Below are 12,601 nucleotides of genomic sequence, written 5' to 3'. Positions count from 1 at the left end.
TTTTGGGGGGAAATCATTGTTAATTTCGATGTAAACTCAAGTGGCGTTATAATTTGTCGGACACTTGGCGATATATCGCCAGTCTTTTGGTCGCCAAGTTTTGTCGCCAACTTGGCGACAAATTTGGCGGAGTTTTTTTTTTTTTTTTTTGGTTTCAATTTGGCCATTGTTGGTGATATTTAGAGAATAAATATTGAATCACATTAAAATAGCGAATAATGGGGAAATGACATTAAATTGGAGTAAAAGGAAGTCATGTAATTCACACATCAGCTCGTTTTTTTTCTAAATCGTATCTTTAAAAAAATTTCGAAACATTTAAATGATTCTAGTTTTTGAAATGCCATTAAATTAGAATGAGATCGAATCTGAAAGGAAGGTAAATATTGTTTTATTTAGATTTTAGTGTTTATGACATATTTATGTTTAAAATAAAAGAACAAAACAATTTCATCGCATTATTAATTGCAAAAAAAAGAGGATTAAAGTTTACTATAGGGCGTAAAATTTACTATATGATGTCTTATCGAATTAGCATTTCATTTTCTGATTAGCAACACATTTAGTTTTATTCTGATTACATTTATTCCAAAAGGCAGATCTTTCCACAGTGATAAAGATGTTTCTTGTAACTTCGAAATCTTTTAAATCATAGTTTAGCCTGCTTGTACTTTGTATTTTGTTCATCGTCAAATGTTTTGTTCATCAATTGCTTTGTAATTAAGACGTAATGTTTTGTACTTTCTCATGGAAATAAGTCGAACACTCATACACTGTTAAAAAAATCCTGAAATTTTACCGAAAAAATTACTGGCATTCATGTTGCCAGTACCTTTTACCATAAAATCCTAGTTTACTGAAAACTTTACTGTAGAATAGACGAGGATTACAAAAAGCAACACACGAGCAGTAGGTTCGATCTTGTGACCTTAGTATTGGCAGGAGGCTTTGCGATCCACCATACGAGTAGGGACTCGTGGAGTAAGGAAAAATACGGTTTTTTCTACTTCGCACTGCACCTAAGTCACGTTTGTATCAATTGGCGCTGCAATCGTTAATTATTGTTTGGTGCAAATTATAGTATTTTTTTTCTCTACTGCAAACTCCATTTTACAGTAATATTTACCATAAAAGTTCCCTGAGTGTCGTGTGAGTTTTACGATTTTGCGAGTAAAAAACAAAAAAATAATTCCCCATCCTTTACTAAATACATGTAAGATATAGTTAGCATATTGTTTCCTTAAAATAAAATGGGATAAGACACTTCGAAATAAAAACACCAAACAAACAGCATATCTAAAAAAGGTCGAAGGGAAAATATTTCGATCCTTTATACTAGTTGTTCTCAATTATATTAAGGAAGTGCTTTTGTAGTTATCTTTCAATTTACTATCTCAAAGGAAATAACATCAGGAAATATTCCATGGATGACCATAATTCACTTAGAAGTTCAGGGCAATGACCGAAATTCGGAAGAAATTTCCGATTTTCTACTGTAAAGAAGAAGTTCATTGTTATCAAAACTTCGAAACTTCCGGACTCTTCAGCGAAATAATTGAAGCCGGTACCACGGGGAGAGATGCCGTTTTTTATGCAAGTATTCTTGTGTATGTATTAAATATTCTTATTTATATTCCTGATGGAACTTTTTGGAAAGAAATCTGTAGGGGTACTTTTTGGAATAGTTATTGCAAAGTGCATGTGCAATTAACTTCTTTTTGGAGATCAAAAAGAGTGGCTTGCTGATATTGCAATGTGTTCATCAAACAGACGATTCAAAAGTCATTACTTTGCAAAAAAGTCAATTTGGGTAGTTGGAAAGAAGAGTGTCGTAACTTTAGATTCTTTCAGAAACTTAACTACATTAAGCGATAATAGATAGCGCGCTGAATTCACGATAGTGCTTTCTGAGTGTAACTGCTTATGAATAGTTTGACTTTTTCTATTTTTAATTTTTATATCTTTCTTCACCTCCTGGATGAAATAAAAGGCAATACAGGGCGTTCAAAAAAAACCTTTCACACATTTTAAAAATTCATAGAAAAGCAACAAATTGTCGAATGAACATGCAGTTTGCGTCGTAATATTTCACAGGTTTGAAAATATTTTTTGTGACATCGCGAAAGAAAAAAGGAAAAAAAGAACAAAAAAATAATGATAAGTAATTTACGTTGATGGCGTCTGTTTTGTCACAGTAAGAAAAACGAATGTCACGTAAGATGTTTAATCATTTTTTCAACAAAAAGCTTTCCTTTGATTACTGGAGTTCAATGTTGCATCGTATGTTGCGCGAACCACATCTAAATAGTACTCAAATTCATCTCATATTCACAAACGGTGCATACATTGAACCCTGGTAGTGAAAAGAAAGCTTTCTCTTTACTAAATTGATTGAACATCCCCATGGCGTTCGTTTGTCTTAGTGTGATGGTGCTGCCGTCGAGGTAAATAACTTATTAACTGGTGTACAAATAAGTTTTAAAGGATTTTTTAGAGATGGCGTCAGTGGTATTAAATCAAAACAGACAATGTTGCAACTAACTTCATTTTATAACTTCACCGTTATGGGAGAATATTGTTTGAAAAACTTCAAATATTATTAAAAAAAAATACAATACAAAAATGGGTCTTGGTATAAATAATCAAAGAAATAATTTACTGTTCAAACATTACTAATTACAAATGACCAAGAATAAATCCTTGCAAATTACTTTTCTCATATTCATAGCTATCTACCATTAATAAAAATATTAAAGTAAAATTAAAATCACGCATTCTTAAACATGGAAAGTATTTTGCAGTACCTACAAATAAATCATAAGTCTGATGTACATTACACAACTTTAAAAATCAAAAGATCAATGCATATTTTGCTTAAAGATTAAAAAAAAACAGTTACAAATCACGTAATTTATTTATCTAATGTTTCAGTGACAACAATTATAGAAACATGACAAGTAGGTTTTAAGAAAATCATTAAATTTTCCATTGAGGCAGTATTTCTCCTGGTTTAATGCATTTAGGCATACATTTTTTTTTATCAAAGAAAAAAAAGTATTTTAATTAAAAGCCTCAGTACAGACTTAAATCTAAATGCTCTTTTAACATATTTTAACAACAAAGACTTTCATAAGATTAATGTTTATTGATACTTCCACTATTCATACATGAGACTTCTATTATGTTGGGATCAAACGAGCTGATGTCATGACTTCCTTTTACACCAATTTAATGTTATTTCCCTATTATTGCAATTTTAATGTGATTCTCTCTCTAACTCTCTAAATATCACCAACAATGACCACATTGAAACCAGACTTTAAAAAAAAAAAAAAAAAAAAAAAATCGCCAAGTTGGCGATATTACTTGGCGACCAAAAGACGGGCGATATATCGCCAAGTGTCCGCCAAATTATAACACCACTTGACTTTGCATCGAAATTAACAATAAATTCCCCCCAAAAAGGTGCAAAATATCCCTTTAGAAACACCCGATTGCAACCAAAAAGGGAGGTGCACAACTAGACCTTATTAAGAGTCTACGTACCAAATTTCAGCTTTCTAGGACATACCGTTCTTGAGTTATGCGACATACATACAAACATACACACATACGCACATACATACGTACATACAGACGTCACGAGAAAACTCGTTGTAATTAACTCGGGAAACTTCGAAATGGATATTTCGGGCGTCTATACGGTCTTAGGTACATATGTACGTGTGGTCGGATCGAAAAAAAAACTCAACATTCATTTGGGGGTGAGGAAAATGGAAATTAAGGCCGATTTTTGAGTGAAAATTTTTTCACAAACACAATACTTCCTTTTTTGTAGAAGGAAGTAAAAATTCTTTGAAATGTGAAAATTGGCATTATTATTTTTTTTAAGAGCACAGAGTTACATCAATATTTTCTGTTTTTATAATTTTTATACATTTTCTTTCCTTGCTCTCTGACTGTATCGTCTATCGGGAATGCAAAAAGTGTGCAGATATATACGCAATTTTATCTCTACTCTAAGTGTTCTTGGACTTCTTTAGTTTTCTCTCTCTTTAATTGTCATTTAAATATTCTAGTATTAAGATAGTTTTACACTAGGCATCCCTTCAATGGTAAAGCAATCAAGCAAATTAGGTAGAATATGAAGTTTTGGTTAAAATATACTTTTTGGACTATTTTGAAATGCAAAAGACCGAAAAATTATGATATTTAAAAAATTATAAAAGATCTACTTGGATTTTTTTCCCATGTAATTTTAGAAAGTCTTAGTTGGCCCTCCTTGTATATTTTTGTACGTAATAGGAAAGCTTCATAGATTCAAACAATGAAAAAAAAAACTATTTAGCAAACTTGCACTACCTTAAAAAAATATAAGTTTCTTAATTTATTAAATCTGTTATTTATCTATAAAGCCTTGCTAGTTACTTTGCATTAACTACATTTTGCTCTTTGCAATAATATGTAAAACTTATGACAACATTTGGGGAAAAACAATGAAATTTTCAAATTAAAAAAAGAACATTTTTGAAATAAACCACATGGTTTTAAAAAAAACCACTTGGTTTAAATCACGGTTTAAACCACGGTTTAAACCAAACAACATTGGAAAAAATAATGCCATATTTTGAATTTTATTTTGAGTAATATTCATTGTTTTGCCTGTAATATTGCATATTATGAAAGAGCAAAGAAATTGCAGCATAATATGAACGCAATTCAAAATCTCTTCTTTTTCCTGTTTCAGCGAAACCTTTTTAACCGTTCTCATAAACAAAAAACGAGTGTACAAATACTTTAGTAAAATTTGAGTTTTTTAAATGAATGCAAATAATTCATTGGTGATAAATTACGAAAAAAAGTAAGAAATGAAAGAAAAAGAAAAAGAAAAATGTCTCAAAATAGTTTTAACTCTAAAAAAAAAATAAATTATTTACAGTTTAACATGATAAGAGAGATTAAGCTAACACGGAAAAATCAAACATATTTGCATAATATATAGGGAAGGGTGACCCAAAGCTGGTAGGGTAACGAAAAACGCTCCAAGGTTCTGGATTCTGGATTTTTATCACAAAAATGTCGGATCTATTTCCTAGCAGGGTATTTAAACTTCAAAGTAAAAATTGATTTTTGCATTATTTCAAACCCAATATTTATTTCTTATGAAACATTACACACACTTGAAAAACCCACTTTGCCCTACCAGGCCAAAGATGGTAAACCGGTCGGGTAAAATGGGTAAGCTTAACTAATTGCGATTTGTTACTTTTCCCAATCAAATATGAAGTTATAAATGAATAAATAATTTAACTAGCAAACTGCCATCATAACAAAATATATCAAAGAGTTATACTTAACTAATTTAAATTGAAAATCTAAGTCAGCACATTTATTAATACAACATAAAGAAATAACTCATTAAATTAATAGACTAACTAATTGCTATCATAAAAAAAAATAATTTTTTTAGTTACACTTATCCTATTGAAATAGAATATCTAAGTTAACACATGTGTCAAGAAATTATAAATAGATATTATTAATAAATCTTATTCCCGCTTTGCCCGAAGGCACGTTTTTTATTTCGATAATTATAACCTTCAATTTAAAAAAGAAACAAACGAAATGACCATAGTAGTTTGTAGGTGGATGGTATCAGAATAACATGATACTATTGATATTTATTTGAAAAAATAAACTGGTCTTCGACTAATCACAATTTACATACCTTCAGTTTTTTTTAGATATGTACCATTTTTCTTATTTAAAACCTGGTTATGCCATGCCGCTTCACTGTTGCTTCGCTGTGACAGATTGAAACTCGGGGGTATTCGGGTAAACACGAAGTACTCATACAACATGAGGCGGCACACGAATGCCCACCCACTTTGGGCCACCCTCCCCCATAGTATATGTGTGTGCCTGTATTTGCTTTTATGAAAAACAAAATTACCTGTCACAGAAATTATTAGCAATTAGCAAAAAAGTGTTTTTCCCCTATTTTTTGGAAGAATAAGTGCGTGATTTGAACCATTAGATTCATCATAAAATGGAAATCGATTTTCATTTTCATTGTTTAAAAACTGTTGATTAAACAGAAAATGAAGTTAAATGACGATTCTCTTTCCCATTAGCTATCCACAAATATCTCAGAAATACATTTCAGTTATAATGGGAAACTAATATACCGATGTCTTTTCATTCATAAAGTATTTAATTATACATGAGATAAGAATGTTTCCTGAAACACTATAAGTCTATATTATTTCTCAAAACCATGAATTTCAACAAAATTTACAGTAAAATAAATTGAAATGTTTATTTCAATGTATCCTACATCTTTTTTGAAACGGACTAACTGGTACCAAAGGAAATCCCGATAAGTCAAAGTTCGGATAATACGGTTAATATGGGTAATAAGTAATACACATTCTTCAATAAGGGCTGTAAAAGAATTGTGTCATGTTACTCCATTAAATCAGTGTCAGCTTAGCTGCCTCCACCACTCTGGAGTAACTTAATTGATATAACTGGTGTAAAGATACAAATCGCTTAAGGAAGGTTACACCATGGTACTGTAACTATATCGTAACTTTTCACTCATTTCAAAGTTTTACCGGTATTTTCTGTACGCATACAGAGAAATTGCTTGAAAGGTTACAGAATAGTTAAAGTTAGGCTTTCATCTGATTTTCTTGAAAGATTTTTCAAGTCCATGTATTTTAACACACAATACACACCAGTCATTTATTCATTTTAATACGCCTGAGCTGGGTCCGAACAAGCGACACGAGTCTCACAGACAAGGTTGCTTTTACCACTCAGCCACCAAAGACGGCTTTCGTTGAGCTAATAAGAGTTTGCCTGCACTACGCCGATTCTGATATTTACGCATGCGCTTTGAATTCTACTGAAAGCATACTGCGAGGTTCCCACAAATATTTGAGTTTTTAAAACAATGAAGCTACACACTTCCCAATTCGTGTAACGTTACACTCATTAATACTTGTAACTTAACCCATTTTTTTTACAGTGAGCAGGAGTATCTTTTATCACATCAAAGAACAATGTTTTGTAAAAAAAATCAACAGTATCGGTTCTAGCAAATACTTTATTATTTACATAGTTCAGCTGCAGTGGTGTCGGACTGACGCTTTAAGTACGCCATGTTTGTTAAATTGGAAGTATACTTTATTGAACGTTCTATGCAGGAGTTGTACGTTTAATCAAAATAAAAAAAGAATATCTGGGGTATTTACAGTTACGTTCGTAATGTAAAACAATATTCAAGTGGTAAATATCACTTTTTTTAACTCTACAAATTTTTTAAAGATAAACCGCTGATCCGTAAAACGAGGGCCGGATGACCTAGGTTCTGCCGTACTTATCTACACACCCGAAGCTGACTTTCAGAAATTTTTAGTGGAAGAACACCGAATAATTTTTGAATTTCGTTCGAAAACCATGCAATAGTGTAAAAAGGACAAAACTAAAAGAAGGGTTCAAAAGAGCATTGACAAAATTTTATTATAATTTCCGGTGAAACAAACGAAGACTGAAAGTAAGTTCATAATCTTAATTTATCATGTAAAATGACAAAAATAAATTATCTTTTTGTTGTTATTTTCGGAAAATAAAAAAACAAGCACTATGACAATAAACCAACGTACTTTTTTATAATAAATTATCCCTCCTACTGCTCCTTTTTTTCAACAAAGTTTTCAAAAAACCCTATGTAAAAACATATGCATTAAATGAAACTAATTTCAAAAACAAGGTTCAAAGCAAAGTCTGGCTTCGCATTCCTTGAACCAAGCTCCATTTTCATTTTTTTCCCTCAATTCCAATTATTTTAAAGCTTTCGTTGCTATTTCTTGATCTTAGTAGGAGGTATTTTACTTGCAAAAAGACAAGGTAGTCAAAATACAGGGTGTTCATAAAGTATCTCTGCAGTAAAAAGTAAGAAAATAACCCCATAAAACATATAAGTGGAAAACGTTTAACACGAAGCTGAAAGGACCGGAATTTTTTTTCATTTTAAACGAATTTCGTGTTAAAAGATTTATACTTAAGTGCGCAGTATACAGTCCGGATCGCTATTCCAGTTTGCGTAAACCGATTTTTCAGGTTAAGCGTTTTCGTATTAAACGTATTTCACTGTATTGATAACTCAAATACAAAAACATCTGTAGGTATGTATTAAAAGTCAGTTTCGACATTTAATTTACAATTTGTGCTGAAAATGTTTTCCTCCTTGTTCTATACAAACATTTACCCGTTTAATTTCATTGGCAAACACAGAACGCAATGTTTCAGCAGTGATGGATCTGATGTAATTCTTTATCTGCAATTTTAAATCGTCAATATGTCTGGGATTGTTCGTATAGACGTGACGTTTAGCAGCTCCTCACAGGTAAAAGTCAGGGGGTGATAGGTCAGGTGAGCAGGAAGGCTACACTCCTTTTGAAATAATATGTTCTCCAAAAACATCTTCCAACAAATCCAGAGCTCGCGGTATGCTTTGGATATTTCATCTTCGTTTGAACAGTCAATAAACGGAAATAGGACTTCAGAGACTTTTTGAAAACCCTGTACTTTAGAAATCGCATTAATAAAATTTAAACCATGAAATAGCCGGATATGTTTTCTTTACTAAGAATAAAGCTGAAAGTCTGGATCTCTGTCTGTTATGCGCATAGTGCCTAGACCGTTCGGCCGATTTTCATGACATTTGCACAAAATTAGTTCTTAGCATAGGGGTGAGCACCTCGAAATGATTTTTTGAAAATTCGATTTTGTTCTTTTTCTATTCCAATTCTAAGCCTATTTTACTGAGCGAATTACTATAACATAGACGAGTAAATTACCATAATATGGACGAGCAAATTAACATAGCATATTCCAAGACATTTATCATCAATTATTTGTACGCAATAATAAACAGGCGAACAGGCATAAAGGCGAACTAAATTACCTTTTAATTTGCTACTATGGGCATCGCCGTGTGGCTACCGCTAGTTAAGAATGTTTAAAAAGCTCTTGGACATAGAAATCACGGGAAGTGTAATTTTTTTCCTTGGAAATCATTTCTTGGGCAATCAAAACACTCCGTTTTGGGGTTAAAGTAGCTATCTGGAAATCATGTTTCTTCGAAAGCTAAAACGAAGAAGAAAGAGTAAGTAAGAGAACATACCATTATCCACATCCACTTTCATTCATTCCATTCACTCTTCTAGCTCTTTCTAGAACATTTCCACTCACCAAATTGTATCAACAATGTAAACAGAATTTTTGCACATAATAAAATTCTCGGAATATTCCTTCAGCTTTATTTCCATCCAATTTTGCCTAAATATCAAAAAGAATCATTGGAGGAAATGTTCTAGAACTGAATACGTAGAGCGAGCCCGGAATTCCGAGAAAAATAAAGCTTTTATCGAGAACACTTCATGGAACTCTTCGAGGGGGATTTAATGCTCTTTAAGAAAAGAGTTGGAACAGAGAAGTTAATGATATGAATCAACTATTGTGTTAAACTCAAGAAGCTAGGGTTCTCTGTTGCACTTTGGAAATGAAATGAAAATAATGAATTTTTATTGCATATCCCCCCCCCCCTAAAAATTGTGAAACCTTGCGCCTGATTTAGTAGCGCACACTCTGCTTTAAATACTTGTAAAAAGTGAAACAGGATTTAAAGGTACATATCAGGGCTGCCAGACGTCCCGGATTTCAAGGGACAGTCCCGTATTTTGAAAAAGTGTCCCGCGTCCCGGGGAACTCCCATACGGGAATCCTTCACGGAAAGTGTATCAGCTGCAGATAACAATATTTTACAGAACGAGACATTATTTTAATGAAAAAAATATAATAAAAAATGTGAAATAATGAGCAATAAGAAAATCATGTGGCAGCAAACAAAAAAATTGTTTTCGTTTTGATTTGGTTTGTAGGTTTTTGTTTTGGTGGCAGACCATGAGGAGCCGAATGGTTGCTTCTTCTTTGCTCATTAACTAATATTGGAGATATATCTCTGCGTATGCGCCATCATTCGCAATGAAAACGATTTTTATATCTTGATAGGCGACATTCTGTGAGGTTTAATGCTTTGTAGAGATTGAATTTACAGCGACGTCCCAAAAATAAGCCCCTCCCCCCCTTTTCACTCCTAGAAGCTTGTCCCGTATTTACTGTTCCTAAATCTGGCAACCCTGGTACATATTGATGCGCGATATTGAGAAAAACAAATTAACCCAGTAAGAAAATTATAACGAAATTCGAACATTAGTTCAATATATTATTAAGGAGATCCGGGGCACATTTTGAAAATAATTGTATTAAATAATTTAGAGTATTGAAATTTTTTGCTCTGATTCGCTATCTATTTAATAAGCAAAATCATAACATAAATATTTTTAAAAAAATTATTTAAATTTAATTTGTTTAAAAAAATGGGGTTGCTTTAAATCGCTATAACTCTAAATATTCTTGGTCAATTTTCAATTTTTTTTCAAAAAGTTCTGCACAAATATCTAATCTTTAATTGGTTTCGGCGATTTTAAAAATATTAATTCAATAAAAAATGGAAAATATGTGATGAAAAGTTCGAAAAATTCGAAGACACTTAAAACAAATCATATTATTTCCAGAAAACTTTTTTTTTCTTTCAAATTCAATCAAGTCTTTATATTTGGTGACAGTTCTTAAATTTTGAGTTGATTTGAATATCTTATATATCAATGACGGGGAGACAAGGGCAAGTATTTTATGTGTCAGAAAATAATTCTCTATGCTCTTTCAATTGTTACCTGTTTGATTTTTTCCCATTACATATTTGATTCGGTTCCCTGGTTAGTATTTCAGTGTAGTGCAGTTGAATTTATAGGTTCTTCTCGTGCTAGTGAATGAGTTCGGGTTCTCTTTAGAAAGACGTCACGACAGCCTCTTATGGTTGTGATTTTTCCAGTTTGATATATTTTTTAAAAATCCTCTGCTTTAGCCATTTAACTAAATAGGACGGTTCTCTATACTAATGATGGGCGCAATCGAGTTATCATAATCGAATCACTCGATTATTCAAGATCACTCGAAAACTCGATTTTCACGAGTTCTCGATTGTCAGATTTCTAATTGTCGAGTATTACATCTCCAATTGTCGATTATCACATCTCGAGTTCTCGATTATCACAGCTCAAATTCTCTGCTATCGCATCTCGAATTCTTGACTATCGTATCTTCAGTTCTCAATAGGGAAGTTGCAACCTATTAAATGTTCATATTTTGGCTATTGGATATTGTTAATTGACCCTCAAAACTAAAAAATTCACCATCGCCGAATTTTAAAACACCGTGGTTGATTTTTAATGAATTTTTAAAAATCCACGCGCAAAAGTGCGCTCTTCTGAAACGTCACGAGCCTACGTCACAGGGCGCGAATGGGCAGCCATCCGCCGAAAATCCCTTGTTTTCGCTAGGGACATTTTGAGCGCGCTGATATTTTTATTTTTTAGAAATTCAATAATCCTTTTGAACACACTATGGAGACCGGATTCTTTAAAGCACAATCTAAATAATCTTCCTCATGTAACATCAATGATGATATTCGAATATTTCTGAAAGGATGAGAGGTTTAATGTTCCAGAAACGCGAGGAGTTAAATGCGAGGAGATAAGCCTTTTACGTTTCGTCTTCGAAGTCGAATGCGTGACCTTCGGCTTCTCCCCTATCGGAACAGCGCATGACGTCACTTCCTATGCCATTTGACGTCACAAGCGCTTGAACTTAAAAAATTAATTTAAAAAAAAACTCCTTATCGTATCGCAAAAATTTTTTCACCTATGATGTTCATACATGTTACTCTATCATATGAAAATAAAATTGAAAAATCGAAAACTTCCCTATTATCAGTCGCTCAAGTTCTTGATTTCAAAAGATCTCAAATTATCAATCGCTCGAGATCTGGATTTGGAAAGATCTCGATTACCAATCACTCAATTATCAGATGTGCTCGATTCCCGAGATCTCGATTTTCAAAAGTTCTCGATTATACCCATGACTATCATATACTGCCACAATGTATCTTTCACCGGTACCTTAAGTGACTCAAAAAATTAGTAAAGGCTCTTTGAGGTTTCTGTTTAGGCAAGCATTTCGAATGAAGAAATAACCAAGTTGTGTCAATGGCATGAAACGCGTTATCCAAACACAAAGTTGTAAATTTTTCTAAGTAACCTGAGCAATACTTGTTATTATTGGTCAATCTTTATTAAGATGGCTCAGATTCCAAAGCTCACTACTTAAAGCATTAATAGTTAGATTTCTTATTACGGCAAAGTTCAAGTATGCCATGACTTTTTTTATCTGAGTAAGAAAATAATGTGGTTTCTTTAAGACTAATGCCGAGTAATTTCATAAGCAAATTGTTAATAGCCGAACCAAAAAGTAAGACTTCGTATAAACAGTAGCAATATAGTCAATAAAGTTTTCATGTGCAAAAGCATGCCTACAACGAAATTGGAATTCCAGCCCGACTACATCATGATACACAAGAGGGGAAAGATAAGTTCAAAACAGGAAAAAAATATATAACTCTTTTATTAGCAGA

The sequence above is a fragment of the Uloborus diversus genome, chromosome 9 (assembly GCF_026930045.1).
Source record: "Uloborus diversus isolate 005 chromosome 9, Udiv.v.3.1, whole genome shotgun sequence".
Classification (NCBI taxonomy): Eukaryota; Metazoa; Arthropoda; class Arachnida; order Araneae; family Uloboridae; genus Uloborus; species Uloborus diversus.
This window is presented reverse-complemented; position numbering follows the sequence as displayed.